The sequence below is a fragment of the Mugil cephalus genome, chromosome 5 (genome assembly GCF_022458985.1).
Source record: "Mugil cephalus isolate CIBA_MC_2020 chromosome 5, CIBA_Mcephalus_1.1, whole genome shotgun sequence".
Lineage (NCBI taxonomy): Eukaryota > Metazoa > Chordata > Actinopteri > Mugiliformes > Mugilidae > Mugil > Mugil cephalus.
In genome coordinates this window covers 23591971-23612586 of record NC_061774.1, presented here as the reverse complement: position 1 = coordinate 23612586, position 20616 = coordinate 23591971, and the positions used below count along the sequence as shown (strand labels likewise).

General features: G+C 41.2%; 2 non-coding genes across 2 annotated transcripts; both read left to right on the top strand.

Moving 5' to 3' along the window:
- Positions 1 to 302: 302 nt before the first annotated feature.
- On the top strand, positions 303 to 384 carry trnal-uag. Its single transcript has one exon. It is a non-coding gene; the product is annotated as a tRNA-Leu (tRNA).
- Positions 385 to 2177: 1793 nt separating this feature from the next.
- trnal-uag lies at positions 2178 to 2259 on the top strand. The gene has a single exon. It is a non-coding gene; the product is annotated as a tRNA-Leu (tRNA).
- The last annotated feature ends 18357 nt before the right edge of the window (positions 2260 to 20616 follow it).

The following is a 20616-nucleotide window of genomic DNA, read 5'->3' as shown; positions in this document are numbered from 1 at the left end:
TCCTCATGTTTTTATTTGCTTCCTTGTTTTTTTTTCCACTCACGCTCGACTGTTGCTCCTCGTATCTCCATGTGTTTCCTCATCCCTTGTGTTTTTGATCCTTTCGACTTGAGTGCGAAGTTTCCCAGTTTGGGATGAAGATGGGACGATGATTTTACTGATGGTACTGATGATACATTTTTTCTTTTGTGACATTTTCCAACCCCATTTCATTCATATTGTGCTAATAACAATTACAAATTGCCCCAAGACGCTTTACAACTATGCATAGTTAAGTGACACATGGTAAATGGGTTAAACAAGGTAGTGTGGCCGAGCGGTCTAAGGCGCTGGATTTAGGCTCCAGTCTCTATGGAGGCGTGGGTTCAAATCCCACCACTGCCGTCTTTATGAGTGGACAGCTTCAGGAGGCTTGTCTTAATATAAGTCTGTACTGATACGATCTGTGTTTACTACATGTAAAGTATGTGGAGGAGTCCTGATGGATACTCACAGGAACTGATACCTGATGCTGTTCCCCCAAACAGATAAAGGCAGTTTGAGGAGACAGGGACAGACAGAAAACATATTAGTGAGTGAGAGAAGACAAACAGATGCTGCATTTTTGTTACTCCTAGAAGTCTGTTTTGTGTAAAAGGTCGACCTGGCATTTCAACTCTGGAATTTATTGGCTTGGCTCAGCTGGGCTACAGTGTGAACAGGCATCCCATGTCAGCTCACTAATTTACACCGTGACGTAGATGTACCTGCTCTGTTTTTGAGCTGCTCACAAAGTTTTAGTCTACTTTAGTCTCTGACGGGCAGAGACAGGATGAGCAGGAGCGGCATGAGATGCACCATGCTGCCCATTGTTTACCTCGCAGTGCACTTAAATGTGTAATGATGACGTTGGCGACGCGATGATGATGTGCTCACAGGTCTCACAGTGGGAGGTCAGACCCCAGGACTGTTGGCAGTGTGAAAGCACACCAATCCAGATTGACCCAAATCTGAAAATCCTGTTTTGACCAAAAAATGATAAAATATCGCTACAACATCTTCGCGCTCTCTCGCGGTCGTTTTTTCTGACGTTTCGATATAAAAGTGTATCGCAAAAGTGCAGTGGGAATGCTTTTTTTTCACTGCAGTGGGTCATGTGACCAGTTCATTTGAAGTCCATTTTCCAAGAGACTTATGGGATATCAAGAGATGAGACTTAATGAGAGTTTGAGCTCATTCGCAAAACACTTTTCTTTTCAGTGGAAAAACGTAAATTTATCGGAATATTGCTTTTATTTTGCAAAAAACCTGTAATGGAAGTGCAGCTATTGAGAGATGTTCTCCCCTTAAATTTTTGTCCTCAGCTGGAAGTGGGTCACGGAGGGCCGGAGGTTAAAGCTGTGACAGCAGCACTTTGCCTGCTCTTGTAAAAGAAAAGAAAAAAAAAACTGTTCTTCTTCTTTTTTTTTTTTTTTTTAGCAGAAAACGGCATTTTGTGAAATTGATTTCTGGGGACAAAGTAAGAGTGACAGAGTCAAACAGAGTGAAAGTGGAGCACAGAGAGGGAAAGTGCTGAAGAGAGAGAAAGTATCAGAGTAAATAGCAAGGATGACATTATGTAAATGAAACAGTTCCAGTTTGTGAAATAACTTTGATTGATTTGTCAAACCCCCCAGGCACACTGTTACATCCCCTCATTTTCTCCCTCCAATCATTTAGTACGTTTATATAACTTCTCCTTTGTGTAGGTGTGGGTCAGTCAGCCCGCTGAAGCAGACTTTCAACACCTGGAAATTTAGCTGTTTGAAACTTTTGCGTTATTGAGGAAATGCAGTCGTATGCAGCGAAGGAAGTGAACCTGGAGGCAGAGGACTTTAAATTAGAAGTCTTTTTTTTTTTTTTTTCTACAGTATGCTCATTATGTGTGAGGTAATTAAACTTGAAATGTGGGCTGGGATCAAAATTGCAGGGTGAGTCGCTGGCTGCAGCAAGATTTTTGAGAAATCAGCAGAACTTGCATCAAGGAGAAGTGACACTCATGACATCCAAGTTTTTTTAATCCACTTTTAACTTTGAGCCCTTGGTACTGAAGTCAAAGTTCAGGGTAAAACAAAACACCTGAAATGTGCCTTGGGTATATAAAGATGTTATATAATTATGTTGAGTCTGTTCTCCAGAATCTGGACGCTGAAAGCAGAGGTAGTGTGGCTGAGCGGTCTAAGGCGCTGGATTTAGGCTCCAGTCTCTATGGAGGCGTGGATTCAAATCCCACCACTGCCATCTTTATCTCTGTCTACATCCTTTGTAGTGGCTTCTCTTAATGTAAGTCCATATTTATACTATCTGTGGTAACTACACCTCAAAGTGCCCAGATATGAAGTGGTTGTAGGTGTAAAAGTCAATAAATCACATGTTACATGGCAATTGATAATAACTGATGATCTACCCCACAACCAGATGTTGTGTTTCCATTACCCCTGGAAATGCCTACATTTCAAAAAAGCCCTCAAACATAGCGAAAAAGTCCTCTCATGAGGTAGTTTTTCAGATGTTTCAATATAAAAGTACTTTTTTCACATTTTCCCATCACTGGCGTCACTGGAGATGAAGCAGTGGGTCATGTGACCAGTTCATTTGAAGTCCAGCTTCCTCTGTACTATTGTTGGTAGGGTATATGCTTAAGTAACATCCACATGGATGCCAGGTTCAGAAGTTTCCCAGAACATTTTACTGTCAAAAGATGGTCAGTGTCATTCACTTCACCTGTCAGTAGTTTTAATGCTGAGGCTGTTTTTATGTATTAGGGTCAGGGTTAGGGTTAGACTTAGGTTAAAACCTCACTTTCATTATGAATATGACATCAGCTCTACATCGCTCAGTGGAAATAATGTACGTTACGCTGACATGCTAACGTACAGTAGACAACAATAGCGAACATTTTCCACTATTTCATTTTACACTTAAGCGTCCCATGAATTCCTACTAATCTACCAGTATGTTCTGTGCTTTGAATACTGCTGAACTACATCCCAAACTCCACTACGCGACACAAGAATACCAACTATGGGAAAAAGCTCTGTGTTATGCATCCACTATGCATCCGCTTCTCCACTTTGCTGTTGGTTGCCACAAATGGGATTTAAACCTGCAAATCCCGGTTTAGGTGTTATCCGGGGCCGAGCCCTTGGGCTTCAATGTTCCAACTCGAGCATGCGTGTTTTCCTTGCTGACACTTTGGACCGCATTTCAGATTGAGTCGTCGAGGTCCGGGTGTTAGGAAATCTCAGCTATGAGGTGGTTAAAAAAACAAACAAACGTCTGTTTCCAACTGAACGCGAAAATGTAAATGTGATATCTGCCGGTGGTGGCTGACAATATGAGATGCTTAGTGGAAAATAGAGACAGCAGGAGAGTGAAAAAAAAAAAAAAAAAAAAAAGCACTGCATCTTGAATGTAAATGACTGTGTTTACCATGCACAAGTCTTGGTCCAGCTTGTTAGCCTTTGACAAATGTTGTGAGTGGTGAGAGGATGACATTCACAGCCTCAGGTAATCAATGACGGGCTCCCTCATTACCATTGCAATGGACCATTATAGCGCACACACACACACACACACACACACACACACACACATACACACACACACATCTCGAAAAATACATTCACAAAGCATGTGGAGTCTCGGTCACGTGTGCGCACATACGCACTCTTACACATTCAATCTGGGCGGCCACTGTAATTATACGAAGTGTAATCATTCACGGTGGCCAAGCCAGAGCTAAACCTTCCTCCAATTAATTCAAAAAACTATTTTAATTAAGGTGATAAACATTTAAATTACTTCTGGGACATCTGTATTGTGTATTTTACTCCATCTCTGCCGCCTCCCCGTGTCATCTCTCTCTCCTTCTCGACTGCTCTTGTTCTTATTTAAAATCTCTTACCTCTCATCCAGTCTTCGTCTCCATCTTTGTTTCATGCTTTTTCTTTTTGTATGTGTCTTCTGATTCCATCTTTGCCAGCCGGGGCAGCATTTCCCTCACGACGAATGACTCATTCGCTGCTTCAGTTGGCCCTCTCCTGTTGATTCCCATTTGAAGTCCTTTTACATTCTTTGGCTCTCGACCCCTCTTCCGTCTAAACGCCGCCCTGTCCGGGCGTCCGCCCAAGCCGCTCTCTCCGTGAGCTAGCGAGGGCTGCACATGTCCTTCTTGGGCTGGAGCATTAGAGAGAAAAATTGTGACGAGAGGGATGATCCGTCTGAGGCCCCGTCGTTCCTCTCCCCATTCATGAAACACATCTCCATCGATTGCCAGCGTGTTTACTGTAAGTCCAATTGTGCTCGCGCTCCAGTGCTTCCAGTAATAAGCACGAATGTGTCCCATTTATGCCGACCTTCTTAGACTGTAGACTTTTAAAAGCCTGGCTGCAGTTTTGGGGGATCAGAATGACAGATGAGAGGGAGTTTTGTAGCCAAGGCTCTAACAATGTTACGGTCCTCGAAAGTTAGAGAAGCCCTTAAATAACTTTCAAAGCATACCCTGTGAGAAAAGTTTGAAATAGATATGATCTGCATAAATGTGGTATTAAAACCGAACTCTTTTTATGCGTAGTAAAAGAAAAAAAACTACAGCTAGTATACTCACCGTGTGCTCCATCTTCTCCAATGAATTCAGTGGTATAGAGCAGGTTGGCAGCGCAATCCCCGGCCCAAATATGTCTTCAGGCAGGATAATGAAACCAAAGTTGCTCGTCACGGCAGGTGCACGGTAAAACATTACAGCCCCATTAAGTTATCTGCATGCATTCCTTCTCTTTAACTCCAATAGGCAAGTTTTTGGTACCGACACTCAATTTAATAAGCTTTCAGAACTTACAGTAACCCATAGTCTTGACTCATGGTGAGATTTCTCTGTGTAGTAATATCCATTTAGCTCATGGTTTCAAGTTTTGAGTTGGAAACAAAGTTGATGGGTGAGGAGGAGGGGTCATGTGATAGGAATGCTGGGAAATATTTTTTATTTGGACAGAACTATTATTATAAAATAGCAATAACTTTGAAACAAAAGAGGATTAAACGACAGTTATTACAAGAGGTTATTGTTGGTGGCCCAAATATGAATGTCCTCCTCTGAGACTAAATAAAATAGGTAAACAATCAAGATGTGAGTTGAATCTGTCTCAGTACAATTTGAAACTTGCCATTAGACGTCAGAATGAGTAGATGCAATTGAAAAACCTTAGTGCTCGTGTATCGTTAAATGTGAGTTCATTTGATGAGATAAAATGAGTTTTCTTCACTGGCTAATGTAACCCCAAGTATTTTAACTCATAGTAGCGAATTGAAACAATAAATGGTCATTGTCATAGGTCTGTGTCTGTCTTTTATTTGTGATCATGTTTCCTGTTTTATTTCATCAAGTTTCTTAGTTTCCTGTCTGTCTTGTTTCTGTCATGTCTGTCTGTGTCATGTTTTGTGTTTCCTGTTTTATTTTGTTAAGTTCTGAATTTCCTGTCTCTTGTGCCTCATGTGTTAATTGTTCATTGGTTTCATCCGTGTGATTATCCTGATCTGTCTCACCTGTGTCTTGTCATTGATTTATTGATTCATGTGTATTTATAGTCCGGCCTTCCCTTTGTTCCTTGTCTTGTTGTTGATGTTATTTCCATGTTGTCGTGTTCCTTGATTTCATGCCACGTCCATGATTCTTTTGGTTTTTGTATTTAAGATTACCTGCTTTTTCTTTGTTCTTGTTTGTTAATTATTGTATACTTTTTGTCCCTGCCTCATCTGTCAGTCCTGAATGTGGGTCCTCACCTCAATTTACACATGCCTGACAGTCATTAGTTTAAACGGAGCTTTTGAGTGGAAACCGAGGTTTTCTTCAGATTGAGTTTACTCATGGTTCACTGACTTGAAATGTTACAGCACTCTGAGTGCCACTGAGCCAGAGAAGTGCTATAGAAATGCAGATCATTCGTCATTTACTATTGGGACTGTTGTCTGGGGGCATGCTGCCTGAAACAAAGCATGCAACATATTTGCATTTACATATTTGCATTATATACATAATTAAGTTAATTGTATGTTAATTGTCACATTGTTGAAATGAGTGACATGGTAAATGGGCTTTTCATTATTTTTAATAGAGAAACGATTATATACAGCGTGTTTTAAAAAAAAAAAAAGCTCAATTCAAGACAACTCAAGCTTGGCGGAACGGAGTAGTGAGCAATAAAACTCATTTCAAGGAGGACACAAAGAGAACACAGGACATAGTGAGTGGTACTAGAAAATAATCAATATTTGCTCTGAGCACCCTTTGCCTTTAACATGGTATTTCTCTGTACGCCTGCACATGGGTGTACAGTTACTAGGCAGGTGTAGGTTGCTCATCACCTCTCTGCCTTTTGGCTAAGACTGTAGTCGGCAAAGCAAGTAGAGCTCCTCCTGGTGGCCGCAACATAGGCTATAAGCTCCATCCCCTCCATATTAGTGAATGGTATTTGGGCCAAACTAAAACACTAAAGTACACGTCAAATACAGTTTTTCCAAGATGGTTTCACTCATTTTAGGTAGTTAATATAATGCTGATGCATACCCGTGTGTCAATTTTTCTAATAAGTTTATATTAGATTAGCACATTCTGTTTCTATAGTGTAACTAAAACTAAAACTCTGAAGGGGTCCCAAATAAAACATAAATAGGTGCAGTGTATAATCCAACATTTCTTTGTAACTTAACGGAGGTAGAGCAGAGCACAGTATTAACAAAGCAAAAATATGAGTGAGTCTGGATAAAGTGTGGGCGGGTCATCGATAACGCTGCTTCGTGTGATTCAATTCCCGGACTCTACTGCGCAGACTCTGGTTTCCAGCTCATACGATGGTGCTGCCTGTATCCCCAGTAAACTAAAGGAATATAAGGGAATCAACTATGGCTTGGATGTTAGATTATATACATATATACACATATATGTGTGTGCGGGCCAGCTGTGGAGCGCCTCTCCTGCTCTCTTGTCTCTTTTCTCTGGGCTGCCACGACAACCAAACGTTGAGTGAAGATCATCAAACTTTAATTGTTTATAGCTCAAGACCCAGACCCATGGGGAGAGAGTGGCTTTGAAGGAGCAGCTTGTATTCCCACCAATGTGGGGAAGTGGAGCTGCTGTCACCGCTTCATCCTGACTGAGAAAGGTTATACATGCAAGGGGAGTACACTCGTGTATCTGGGCTCGGCATTCAGGTTTAGCCACAGGCAACAATGTTTTTTGTCTCGGTTTTAGTGCCTCAGCGCTTGTGTTTCTGTGAGTTTGTTTGTCTGTGGAAATGACAAACAGACTGAGTTGTCTTGATTTGTCCAGATGTCTGAGAGGATTACACTCATATACAGATCCTCACAGTAGCATGCAAAGATTCACAGGCTATTTTACCAGCATTTAGAGTGGAACCGTTGTCTTTTACAGATCAGAGTTTATTTTGAGGAGTTACACTTTTTGAAAAAAGCCACACAATCCCTCAGTGGTGCCCTAGGGAGCTGTGTTACCTCAGGTGAAGTTACCTGAGTCAATCTTAGTTGGGTATGAAGACAAGTTTGATGATCTGGGGATGCAGAATTAGAAAAAAGTTTCAACTTGCAGATGAAGGTGAAGATTATGAGGTACCAAGTTATGAAATAGCTTCTCCCATTTGGCAAAAAAAATAAAATAAAAAATGATAAAAGATTCTTAAAAAAGGCAGGCATAACCTTGTGATCACGTTCCTAATATTGTATAGATCACCCTTGTGTTTCTGTAACAGTTCTGTCTCATCAGAAAATGAACCTGGACATGGACATGGGCCTTCTGAGGGTGTCCTGTGAGTCCAATGTGTAATAAAACTAATGAATAAATTAAAAGAAGTGAGCTCACAAGATCTCTGTAACCCTGCATATCTCTGCCACTGCTATCATAATACACCAGAATGTCTTACTGAACTGTTGGTGATCAAGCTGCATTTTGGGTAATTTAGGTGGTAGGTTTTAACCACAGCCTGCGGATCTAGCTGGTGCAGTCCCCTGACGGCTATAGACACTGGCTCCAAAAAGTCCCTGGCTCCAGTTGACTCAAAGGTCAAGCGTCTACTTCTCACTACACTTTGCCTGGTTGGTAATTAGCCTTGCCATGTTCTTCCTTCAACTTCCTGCCAATTCTTTTGTTGCTTAAAGGATTTTTAAGCTCTCTCTGATGTGCTTTCCCCGTTGGTTCATCTTATTACCATCTGATTCTTTGATTCATCCCGTGAGTCTGACAGCGTGAGTAAAACAGGAAGGTATCCGAGGCATTTCCACAAACAAGTGCGTTTGTCAGATAGTGTGCGTGACAAAAATGGAGACGGACGCAAGAGAGCTGAAGCCAAAGGTCTGTCTCAATTTTTTTTGCAGCACGAATTTGAGCATGTGCTCATGGGTGTATTCACACGGAAGCGGATCCCGAAATGCAGAGAAACGTTAAGAGAAACAAAGTGAAGTGGAAGTAGGAAAACAGTAATTGTAGCAATAAGCAGACATGCAGTGTGGAGCGTATTTGAGTGACTTTGCATTCACGTTCAAGTATTGTAGAAATAAACTGCACTCAGGACTGAGCTCCGCTTTTGTTACTCGTGTCCTAGTAATGTTGACGGCCTGAAAGGATGAAGAAATTATTCTTAATTGGGCACCTACATTTACCTTCTTGTCGCTGGAACAACATGGCTTTGGATTTAATGCCGGTTCCAAGCTATTACAAAGAGGGCCCTATTTTTCTATGAAAAATAACTTCTGTTATGTTCTTTGTGACTTATTTATTAAACTGTAAGGAATAAGTCGGTGCACGCTTGGGTTGTACTGACTAGTCAGCTAGTTGACTTTACTCCTTTGCAGTGACACTTAAAGCAGGTCAACTAGCCGTGAAGAAGACAGGTCAGAAGCCCAGTGAGTCATAGCAGCAGTTCATTAAATGTGTGAAAATACTTCATTAATTCTACCATGACCTGTAGAATCAGAGTCAGCCCTGAAAAACAACAAATGTTCTATTGTAACGTACACTCATATGAAAAGGCATTCACTAAGGCTAGTAGAGAGTCGAGAGTCAAATTTGATGGTGAATTTCATTGTCAAATGTTATTAGACCTTTAGTTACTATACACAAAAAAGGCTTCAGGGATATATCACATTTTCTTTTTATCATGGCTACATTATCCCATCTTGCAACACAGTGTCAAGTACTATTAAATGCTACTGACGGTGCCAATTCATATAGGCTATACATAGCTGGAGCTCACAGTATTGACCAGCTCATGTGTGTTCAGTTGTGTTATGCTCTATTAGTTGACATTGTTGCTCTGGTTGTAGAGTCTGTTTTTTGTCCTTGATGTCAGTGAATGCACCATGTGCGAAATGGAAGTTATGTTAAAGCTGACAGTCTGTAGAGGGAGAGCCTGTCAGACTGACGATGTTTATAGTGTTGGCGTGGGCGACGGCCAACAGTAGCCTGTGTTCAAGCTTCAGTAAAATTGCAGAAAAGCCTTTGTAGCTTCCGTTGTGTGAGCCACTGCCATATGTATATAGATCATGAATTTAGGTTTTATTGTTGCATTCTCTCACTGCTGCTGGATGGACAATAGAATGACAGCTCCTGCACATTGTTCTTATTGGATAAGTGTTTGCATCACATAGCGGCAGGATCCATACCGTGTCTTTAAATTGATGGATGTGCTATTAACCTCGTTCATTTTTTCCATCTTCTGTATCACCGTGAATTAATAATTATAAGGCATAGAGATAGTCAGCCTAGTCTGAAAACACTATTATTTAATGATATGCTGGTATGTAGTTGATATGTCTGTTTTGAACTGCAAACCATGAATTCAATGACCTTGACATGCACTGTGGTTGGCGTATTGTGTTGGAGTGATTGATTGACGTCTTTTGGGACATGATGCTTTGCTGAGATGAACAGAACTGAATTGAATTGAAACCTAAAAAGAATCATGAAGACAAGGAATTGGAGACTTGTAAGAAAAACTCAGGACCTCCAAACCTTACCAGAAATATGTAGAGGACATAACCAGCTCTAGAAACACTAGAGAACACAGTCTGGTGTCTCCTCATTTCCTTTGTCAGGTCATCTATTTTATGTGTACATAATGAGCTACAAAAGTATCCAGTGAAATCTCCAGACATCCTTCAATCCCACCATAAGACACCCAATGCAATGGTTTCTGCTCCACATCTGTACCTTCCAAACATTGTACGCTGTCATGGTATTGACTGTCTTTGGATTGCTGTTTTGAATGTTTCTTCCTTGGTCTTTTTGTTTCTCACTTTCTTCCTGTGTTTTCCTTCATTTGATTGTTTAATTGGTTTCTCCTTGTGTGCCCCACCCTCATTAGTCTCACCTGTGCCTCATTAGTCTCGGTGTGTGTGGGTATGGCCCTGCTTTTCCCTTTAAAAGTTTCACAAGACTCTTGAACTTGCTGGAACTAGACTGAACAAACACAACACACACTATTTGTATGACCATTTCATTCACCATTCACTGCAGTTGTAAATTAGCCTTACGTGCATGCAGGTTAAATGTAAAGACATAATTACCTTTCTGCATCTAACCAATTTCTTGCTAAGTCTGTCTTATGGATGTGCACTGTCGGGTTGAGTGTAGGCTTTGGGAAGATGCTGGCATTTTTGTTTAAGTCTAATTTGTTTTAGTTTTTTTCTACAAAGAACTTCAGTAATGATTAATTGATTTCAGATTTCAGCATGTCCTCACAAAGCACTGCGCCAGACATCTAGCACTTCTTGCCAGTGTGTACAACACCATCACTGGAATGTCTAATCAGATTATTGTGTGGGAGTTTTTTGTAAGGGTGATAATTAACCGAGGCAGCCAAAGGCATTTGTAGGCTATCTTGTAGAAGCTGCTGGTTGGACTTGTATTGTTAACGGTTATCGAGCGAGACCCAGACGACATCTTGAAATTAAACACTCAAAGACCGAATGTCTGTGATTCAAATACAATACAAGATGAACACATTGGATGGAATTTGTCTTAGCTTCTTTATCTAGTTTCAAAGAATTTTCTGAAATTCTCCAATGGCCCAAATCAGCTATGCTTAAATTGCCTTTTACACCAGTCAGGCATAACATTATGACCACCTTCCTAATATTGTATAGGTCTCCCTTGTCCCTCCAAAACAGTTGTGACCCATCAGAGAATGGACATGGGCCTTCTGGAGGCCAGGTCAACACTTTGTGCTGCTTTCTGTGTTTTGTGCATGTTTGTGTGTGTGCATCCTGGATGGTTGCTGCCATTGTGTCATTGCAATGGGGTGGGGGTGCTTGGTCTGGTCTAGGTGGCTAGTACACATCTAAGTAACATCCACACAAATGAATGCCAGGTCCAAATGTTTCCCAGCAGAAACCTGAACTGTGACAAGATGGTCAATGTTATTTGTCAGTGGTCTTAATGTTGTGACTAATAGCTGTGAATCAACCGGTTTCTTGATTGTTGTAATAGTTTTGACACCACAATTTACTCAATATTATCTTGTAGCTCACATGCTACCATGAGAGCAGTGTGATATATAGCCCTGTGGACGATTGTTGTGACGATGATTTGCTAAATTGACAAGCTAGAAACTGACCTTAATTCACAATGAGTTCATCAGACTCGTGTGAATAATTGTTCTGTACTTCCCCAGAGAGCGTTCCCCTTCACTTTACACTTTTTGGTCCATTGCTCCTGTAAGAATGGGTTAAGTGCACTTTCAAAGGCAGAACAATCAACCAACATTCAAACACCATCATACCATTGTAAAACTAAATAGTTTTATTATTTCTTGCCCCAAAAAACCTTGGACTAGAAGCTTGTTGGCACCAACAGAATGTTCTTAGAGTGGGTAGTCATAAAAAATTAACAATATCTGACGCACCATAGCTATGAGTTGTCTAACTTTGCAAAGCGCTTTTCAACATTTAACCTTAAGACATAAGCAAGTTCTGCTTTATGGTTTTCCACTACACCACAAAGCAGCTATGGGGGGAGCTAGTGATTAGTAGTGATTAGTGCAGCCAACTGTACACTCTATTGTGTGAACAAATGGATGAGTCAAACAGCAGGAACTAACTCCCCTATTGTGGGACAATTAAGGGTTACAATTTATTTATTATTAAGACCAAGAAGGCAATGCAACATTATGTTTTAAGGTCCTACAATATACTTAATATACAATATACAGTAGATCCAGACTTATTTTTCCAGCTAATACCCACTGTATCCTTGTGTGATTGTTAAACTTCTATTCTGGTAGAACAACACTGAGGTAATGAAGCATGTAAACATTCACAGTTCTGGCAGTGGCTAAACGTAACCACGTTTTATTCTGAATGTAATGAGGAATATGCTCAAGTCTCGTGTGACCCCGACGGGACGGAAATGAGCTTAAACACAGCATGGTCTCCATGATGAAATGGAACATGGTGAGATGTTAAGGATGAGGAGATGTCATCCGTGATCTTGGCTAAGGCTTCCCAACAGATATGCATTAGACCAAGAAACCCAGCGCTGGAGCGGAATCGAGTCATTGGACACGATTTAGTGGAAAACTGCACAGCTGGGAAGATAACACACTTTATTATCCTCCCAGGGAACCTTTCAAGAACTGCTGGAAGCCCTCAGAACCCACTCTGTGAGGCACTGATTTGAGGAATATTGCCAAGGAGATGCAGTGATCATGATTTCTTTCCTTCTACACTCTTGGAATACCTCGGATGAAATACTGCTCTTTAGTCGAATATTTCACAAGCTGTGCTTGCGTAAGCACATGCAGAGTAAATGGATCTTTTTCAGTGGTTGAAGGCCTGTCAAACATATGGTTAATATTCCTTGTACAAATAAGTGCCACAGGCTGCTACCATTGATTCACATTCTTTATGTGCAAGAAACGGGCCTCTCAAAACAGTTTTAAATTTAACAGAAAAGGAAGGGGCAGACACATTTAATCAAATCACCTGAAAGGAAATGTGCAAATAAAAAAGTGGAAAGTGGACTCATCCTGTCCATAGATGAGGCTTACCCATATCGTTTTCAGTCTGTCCCTTTGTAGGATCAAGGACAAAAGTCAGAAAAGACCTTAAGGATTAAATGTAAATGGAGAATATTTAATTTTTGAACAGATATGGAGCTCAGTGTTCAGGCAGAAAGGATGACTTCCCCTCCACTACCATCAACTGTCATTTCAGTTTAAAACCCCATTTGCCTCCGGTCTTCATATCCCCGATCCAGATTAAGAGTCCCCCCCTCATTACATTCACAGCTTCTGCATTTTGTTCTCATCACTAACAGTGTGTAGATCACTAAAGACTATCACATTTAACTTTGGTGTGTGCCTGTCCAGAGCAACAGTTCCACCATGCTACATGTGTTACACAGTTTACATGACCCAAAGATAACGAAACTACAAATCAGAAAATAAAGATGGTCCTAAAACTGATCCCTGAGGCACACCGTGCATCGCGTTACAGACAGCTCATTCAAAATCATTCACAGCAAAATAAAACTTTCTATACGATAAGTATGAAGTGAGTTAGTTGTTTAACACTACGCCATGTATGAGAAGCAGCGCTCAGGTCTGAGCTCATGCCATTGTCATAGATCATTTGTGACCTTAAGCTTCCTGAAACCACACTAAAAGCTTTCAAATACGTTATTAGGCTTAGAGGAGCTGTTTGGACACTATTTTGGGAGATTTTTGCAATGAAAGGTGTCTTATAAATGGGTCTGTAATTTTTTAAAATTTATTTATTTTATTTTTTTAGCAAAATGTAGCGAGTGCTCAACAGAATTTATGACCTCATATAAAAAGAGTTGGAATTATCACATCACTCTCCTGTGTTAATGCCTTTTCCAAAAGTTCAAGAGTAGAAATAAGTTAAAACTGATTGTGTGATGCTGAGAGAGTGAGATTTCTAGATATGTAGAATGTAATTTGTAACCGTAGACCTTCATGTGGAATTCGCTTAATCAATAAAATAAGATGAAACATTTCATGTTGCTTGTACTATTATATCCTGTTGTATTTACTGTATTTATTTCATCATTATTACTGTTTTATTGTATTTCTGTTTTTCCACCTTCCACCTATTTCTCTTTTACTAGTTTTTCTCTAGTTATTTTATTCTATTGCATTGCATTTTAAACTTTGCACTATAGTTATTGTGTGTGTGTATATATGTGTATGTGTGTGTGTATATATATATATATACACATACACATATATACACATACCTCTTCACCATGGGATAGAAGAAATGTTTTTCAGTTGCTTTCTATGTCGGGTACATGTAAAGAAATTGACAATAAAGCTGACTTTTAGTTCATAAATTATCACCTTCAGCCTATATGTGGCAGGAGGTTAAATCCATTTGGTCTGAAGCGAGTGGCAACTGCAAGACAGTGGCAACTGTGGACTTGTACATTAATGACTAGTGTTACGCTCTGTAGGTCTCCAGAAACAATGTCAGGATTGTCACCTGAAAAACACGCTAGAGGATGCACACTTACAATGGGAAAGCACTGACAAAAGGGACTGAGATGGACAAAGCAGGAACAAGAGGCAGCAATAAGAATTAGAGAAGCACAGACACAGAGAGAGAGAGCATAATAAGAATGTGAGGTTCACGCCTGGCTGAGCTCTTTATCCGAGCCCTCACCTGAACAACGGCTGTCTATCTTCTCTTCAGACTGCCGTGGATGACAATGACACACTGCCGCTAGGGCCAAAAATACCACAGCAGTAGATGACAACAACAGCACTGGCGTCAACAAGATAGAGCAGGGCCTGATGGGAAACTCCTCCCTGACACTACTGATTAATGCGGGAATGAAATCTGTCACAACCTTTCAAGTCCTCCAAGGACCATCACGCTAATCAGCACAGAGGACAGAAAGACTCTCTTAGGTAACACCGTCAATGTTAAAATCGGGTACAAGTCTTGACTAACAGACACTAGAAGTGTCATTCAGGCATCCTGGAAATGTTTTATAAATAACATGTATATGTGAACATATACACTAATCAGGCACAACATTAAAACCGCTGACAGGAGAAGTGAAGAACGGCGACTATCTTTTGACAATTTGGTGTTCTGCAGGGAAACCTTTGGACATAGCATTCCAGACCAGGAACCCCCATCCCAATATAACGACACTCCTTGCAGCCTTACAAAGACACACACATAAAAACAGTTTAGGAACAACTCAAAAACATGAAGAATAGCACTAGGTGTTGACATGTTCTCCAAATTCACCAGATCCCAAACTGATCTGTGGGATGATCCACAGAGGACCATCCCCTCAGTCCATAGGACCCAAAGGACCCCAATTGCCAGACATCACAGGACACCCTCAGAAGGCCAATGTCCATTCTCCAATGAGTCACAACTGTTTTGGAGAAACAAGGGAGACCTACACAATATTATATTGTTTTATTTTTATATGCATTTATTATCTGCACTCCATAGTATGTTACAGGGTTAGGTGTCCAAGGATAAAGCTTTTTGATATGAGTAATGCTGTTTCCTGTAGCACCACAACAAATTTGAAGTGTGGGTGCACAGTGTCCCAAGAGCTGGTAGATCGGTTGCCTCATAATGTGCTGTAATAACTTTCTCTCATTGATATTTAATCAAGTGTTATCAACAGGGCAACATCTAAACGTGTCCAATCATTTTTCATTACTCACAACACGTATTACCCTGAAATCAGCTTGGACTGTACTGTTTGCATGCCAAGATCCTTACCTGGGATCAATGTGAAATGTACCAGCTAAACCATTTTCATACCCATGCTTAGAAGATTTACAAGTTTCCAGTGCTTTTAAATAACCTCGTGATTTCTAGGTTTAAGAGTTTACCTTGAAAAACAGTCTATGACGAATGTTGTTTGAAACAACTTTCAAACTTTTTTTTTTATGAGCAAGTCGGCTTCAAAAACAAGGACTGTGGGTTTAGTTCCCCGTCACTTACACAGCAATTGCTTTTGGAATGGAAGATTTTGGCGGAGAGAGGCCAATTTACTTTCAACTTAATATTTCATTCATAAGGATTTTCGTGCCAGGTTCACTCACAGCCTGCAGAGAAAACTTAACGAAAGGCAGAACGCAGCTGATCGACGCAGATCTCTGAGGTGGCGTGTGTGTCCGAGCGGCCCGGTTGGCCGTCATGGACACCAGCATGTGGTGCTTTCAAGTGCTGTCTGAACCTGGGGTTTGGCCTGTGCCCTTTAAATCACTCTCTCAGAAGCTTATAGCTTAGTAACTCAATCCATGCAAGTCTTCAAAAACTTGTTTTATCCACTTTTGAAAGTGAAAAATATGCACAGAAACATTTCTCTGCAACTGGAGGAGATACAGATACGTAGTAGCTTTGTGCTACACCACCAGTATATATGAAGTATATTCCTTTGAGTATCTCTGCCTCTGTTGCACCTTCACCTCCCTCCCTCTCATCCTGCTGCCTGCCTCATCCCCCTTCCCTATTTTTCATGCCTCACCCACTCAGTCTCCCACTTTGGTATGCAGTGCCTCGCGCTGATCGCCAACATACCTAATGAGCAATTGGTGTGTTCGGTTGACCGAGTGTGATTGCATGAGGCCCCCCCCTCCGTACACACTGCTGTGCTCCATCAGGCAATTACTCAAAGAAAGGACAGTGTAAGGGCCACCAACACTTTGCCCTTCTTCCGTGTAATTAATTCGAAGAGTCGACACTGCAAATGATCCTCTTCCTTTTGTGCACACATGCAAGCTCCAATAAAGCGATCAAACACTGTAAAGGCCCCACACACTCCCCTCTTTATAATGGATTAGTGCTATCTGTCACATGTCATAACACTGATTATGGGGAAGGAAATCTCCACTTGGGGAATGCAGCTTTTCTTTGACAAGAAATCACATGTTTGGGTGGCTTGTGGAGGGCATGGTCCAGGTGTTTGTTTTTTTTTTTTTAATTCATTATTTTTTACAAAAGCTTCAACACATGTTGTGAGCTGGCAACAACTTTCCCTTTAATCATATCAGAGTGTATTTGCCACAAGACATCTGCAGGCTATAACTCGTTAGCATATTATGCGTCCAGATCCTATGAAATGTTTGCATACAAATAACGAATGGTAGGCTCAAACTGGAGTTTTCCTTTACAGAGCCGTTTAGAGGCAATTCTGTGCAAGGAAAAAGAAAAGAAACACACAAGTACTGTGCCATGACGTGCTCACGCTGTATTGCATGTGTTATTTAAATTGCAAGAGCAAGAAGATGCAAGAAGATAATTATAATTTCAAATAGTTACAGAATCAACTGACAACACTAAATGTTTCCTTTGCAAATATTGATAACAGAAATAACAGAAAAAAAAATTCTAAATATTTTTTCTGCTTGTGCAATAATGAAAGGATCCACTCCAACACAACCGGTTTCCAAGAGCTTCTTTACATGCCAGAGCTGTTCAGCTTAAAGTTCTCAGGTCTTCCAGGTCAAGTTTTCAATCTTAAGCGCACAGAACAAAGTCCTTGTACATGTGTACGTATATACTGTACATGGCAAACAAAGATAATATGATTGGTCGTCTAGTACGCTTATAAACACTGGTAATGCCCTGATGTTTCCTGTAGCACCACAACAAGATTGAAGTGTGCATGCACCACGTCTCAAAAGCTTGTAGATGGGTCGCCTCAAGATGTGCTGTAATAACTTTGTCCAGACCTTGATGTTTAATCAAGTGCCATCAAGGGGGAATCATATAAACGTGTCCAGCAATTTGTTTCATTACCTGCCACACTTATTCCACTGCTATCAGCCTTGGCTGTATTGTTTGCATGCTAACATCCTCATCTGGGATCGACATGAAATGCACCAGCTAAACCATTTTTATACCTTCGGCTAGAATTTCTGAAGATTTAAGTGCTTTTCTTGAAACGCGACTGTTCACCTTCATGTTCTCAGCTCTCACAGATCTGGGTCGAAAAAATAACAAAAAGAACATGTTGGTGGAACTTACTGTGAAGGAGAACAATTTCCACTGGAGAGTCACTAAAAACACAACAACAAAAAAAAAATCACTTTCTCCCTGAAAAGAAACTAAATTGAGATTGACATTTTGAGAAAATGGAAGAAATATTCACTGTTCTTTTTATTGTGATTGTGAAGTTTATACAACGCCCCCCTCCCACAAAATTGACATAATCCCATCCCATCATGAATATACCCTAAGCTCAGCTGTCACTCAAACGTTAAGACCGTTTCAATTGCGTAAAATATCTCACCGCCTGATATGTTTCCACACAATGAACCATCACAGTGGCTCAAGGCACTTGGTAAAGGGGAAAGAATAAACAATTAAATAAACATTTTACAATCAAAGTGAATTTTTCTAATCTCATAGAGGCAGCATGCTCCGCCTGTGGAGAGGGTTGGTCAAAAAGCCTTCCAACTTTTGATGCTTCCAGCATCCAGTAGCATGTGTCTGATGACGTATCTGAAGGACTCACCTCACTCCCCTTTGTTTAACTCTTTTATGTATATTCATTTTCTCTATATCACATTGCAGGAAATGTAAGAACAGGGGCCACTGCTATGTGGTGAAAAGTGGGTCTTAGATCTTCCATCTACAGACACACTCAGGGAAAAATAACTAAACAGCTAAAAGGATGTTAGTTTTATTTTTTTATTTCTTAGACACTTCTTCACCCCTACATCCATCTTTCTCTCATTACCAGTGCTTATCTTCCAACGGGTCCTCCATTCTGACCCCGTTTCTCCTTTGCCCTTGCTTTCCTGCCTCCTCTTCCGTTAGAGATGCATTACACGTGTGTGGGAATGGGAATGATAAAGGCCACGTATATTCAAGTGAAGTGGAGTACATAGATTTGTTCTGCCTGCAAGTAATGTCCTCGGTACAAAACTCTGGAGCTGCAAGTGAAAAGCTCTCCCTGAAACATTTATTTAGCGAACATAGAACTTTAATGAGGAGGAAGGGCTTGGCGAGACGTGGTCACAGTGTTCTCACACAGAGAGGAGGAGGAGGGAAAGTGAGTCTCCTTGCCGCATAGACGGAGAATCATGCAAAATTCATGGCCAGGGGAAAATCTGACACTGCTGTCGAGGGACAGGAGGTGAGGAAGGATGAGATGGGCCGTCGAGTGGATTGGGAGGGAGATGAAGAGGAATGGATGGAGGATAATGTGTAGTGGAGAAAAGCAGAGGCGGAGGAGTGGATGAAGGAGGAAGAGCAGGAGGAAGGGCGGAATAGATAATATAAGAGTGGAAGAAGGTAGAGAGCAGAGACGTTGGTCTGTTGGACAGATGATAGCAGCGTAAAAGTCTGCACCAGCTACTGGACGATGCCACGGTATTTTATTGTGATGATCAAAAAATTATAATTCTGTTGGTTCCAGTAGGAGCTTTGTCTGGTCTAATCGAGTTCTGTCTCCATATTCCTGCTGCCCAGAATCTGCTCATCACACCCGAGGACATTTTTTCTTCTCGTACCTCATACATATACAGTAGATGGTGTTTGTTGAAGTGGGCCGTGGGCTCTGACATGACTGTCTTTCCCGGGAGGTTCTCACAACTCTTTCCACTGAAGAAGCTCTAGGTCAAAGCTTTAGAGATGGTGTTAAACCACTGCTTTGATCTGTGCCCCCAGATGAATTTGTTGGACTTCATATGACGACGTACAGTGACTTTCATGAACCTGGAGGAACACAAGAGACAAGAAGGACCACGAAAACATACATGCAGTTAGTAGGGACAGGACTATAGATATACTTCGTTATCAGATGCTGAATTCCTAGGCTGGACAGTATTTATAACCTCCTCCAGTGAGTTGTACCGTGGGTTCTCTTCCCAGCTGTCCGTGCCCAGTAAACCTCCAAAAGGAGGTGCCCGGGAGGCATCCTCGCCAGATGCCAAAACCACCTCAGCTGGCCCCTTTTCGATCTGAAGGAGCAGCAGCTCTACCTTGAGCTCCCTCCGGATGTCTGAACCCCTCACCTTATCTCTAAAGCTGATCCCAGCCACCATATGGAGGAACCTCATGCCTGCCAGTTGTAACCGAGATGCATTCATTCGGTCACTACCCCACAGTTCAAGACCATGGGTGATGGTTGGAACGATGGTCGACTGGTAAATCGAAAGCTTTGCGTTACAGCTGAGCTCCCGAGAGTTCGGCACTCTTCTGTCCATCTCCACCTAATAGGTTTTATTGGCCCAGTAGATGTTTGCTGGAGAGATTCCAAAGCAACTTTCTCCCACAAAATGAATTCCAGGCTACATAAAAATGGACTCTCAGATCAGGTCTTCCTGCAGTACAATATCACATGCACTAAAATCCATCATTTCATCTATTCAGAGTGGACTTAAGGGGGTTATTGCATATAAGATGCGTCTGTGTGGAGAATTGTTTGAGATTTAGATTTACCCCTGTCACTTTTAACCCGTTTCTCTCTGCTCCGCTGCCCCTTATACAACTTACCATACGATCCTGTGTGCCCTTCATGAAGACTTCTCACGCCACAGCTTCCACATAGATAATGTAATTACATCTGGGAGCACTGTGCGTAGG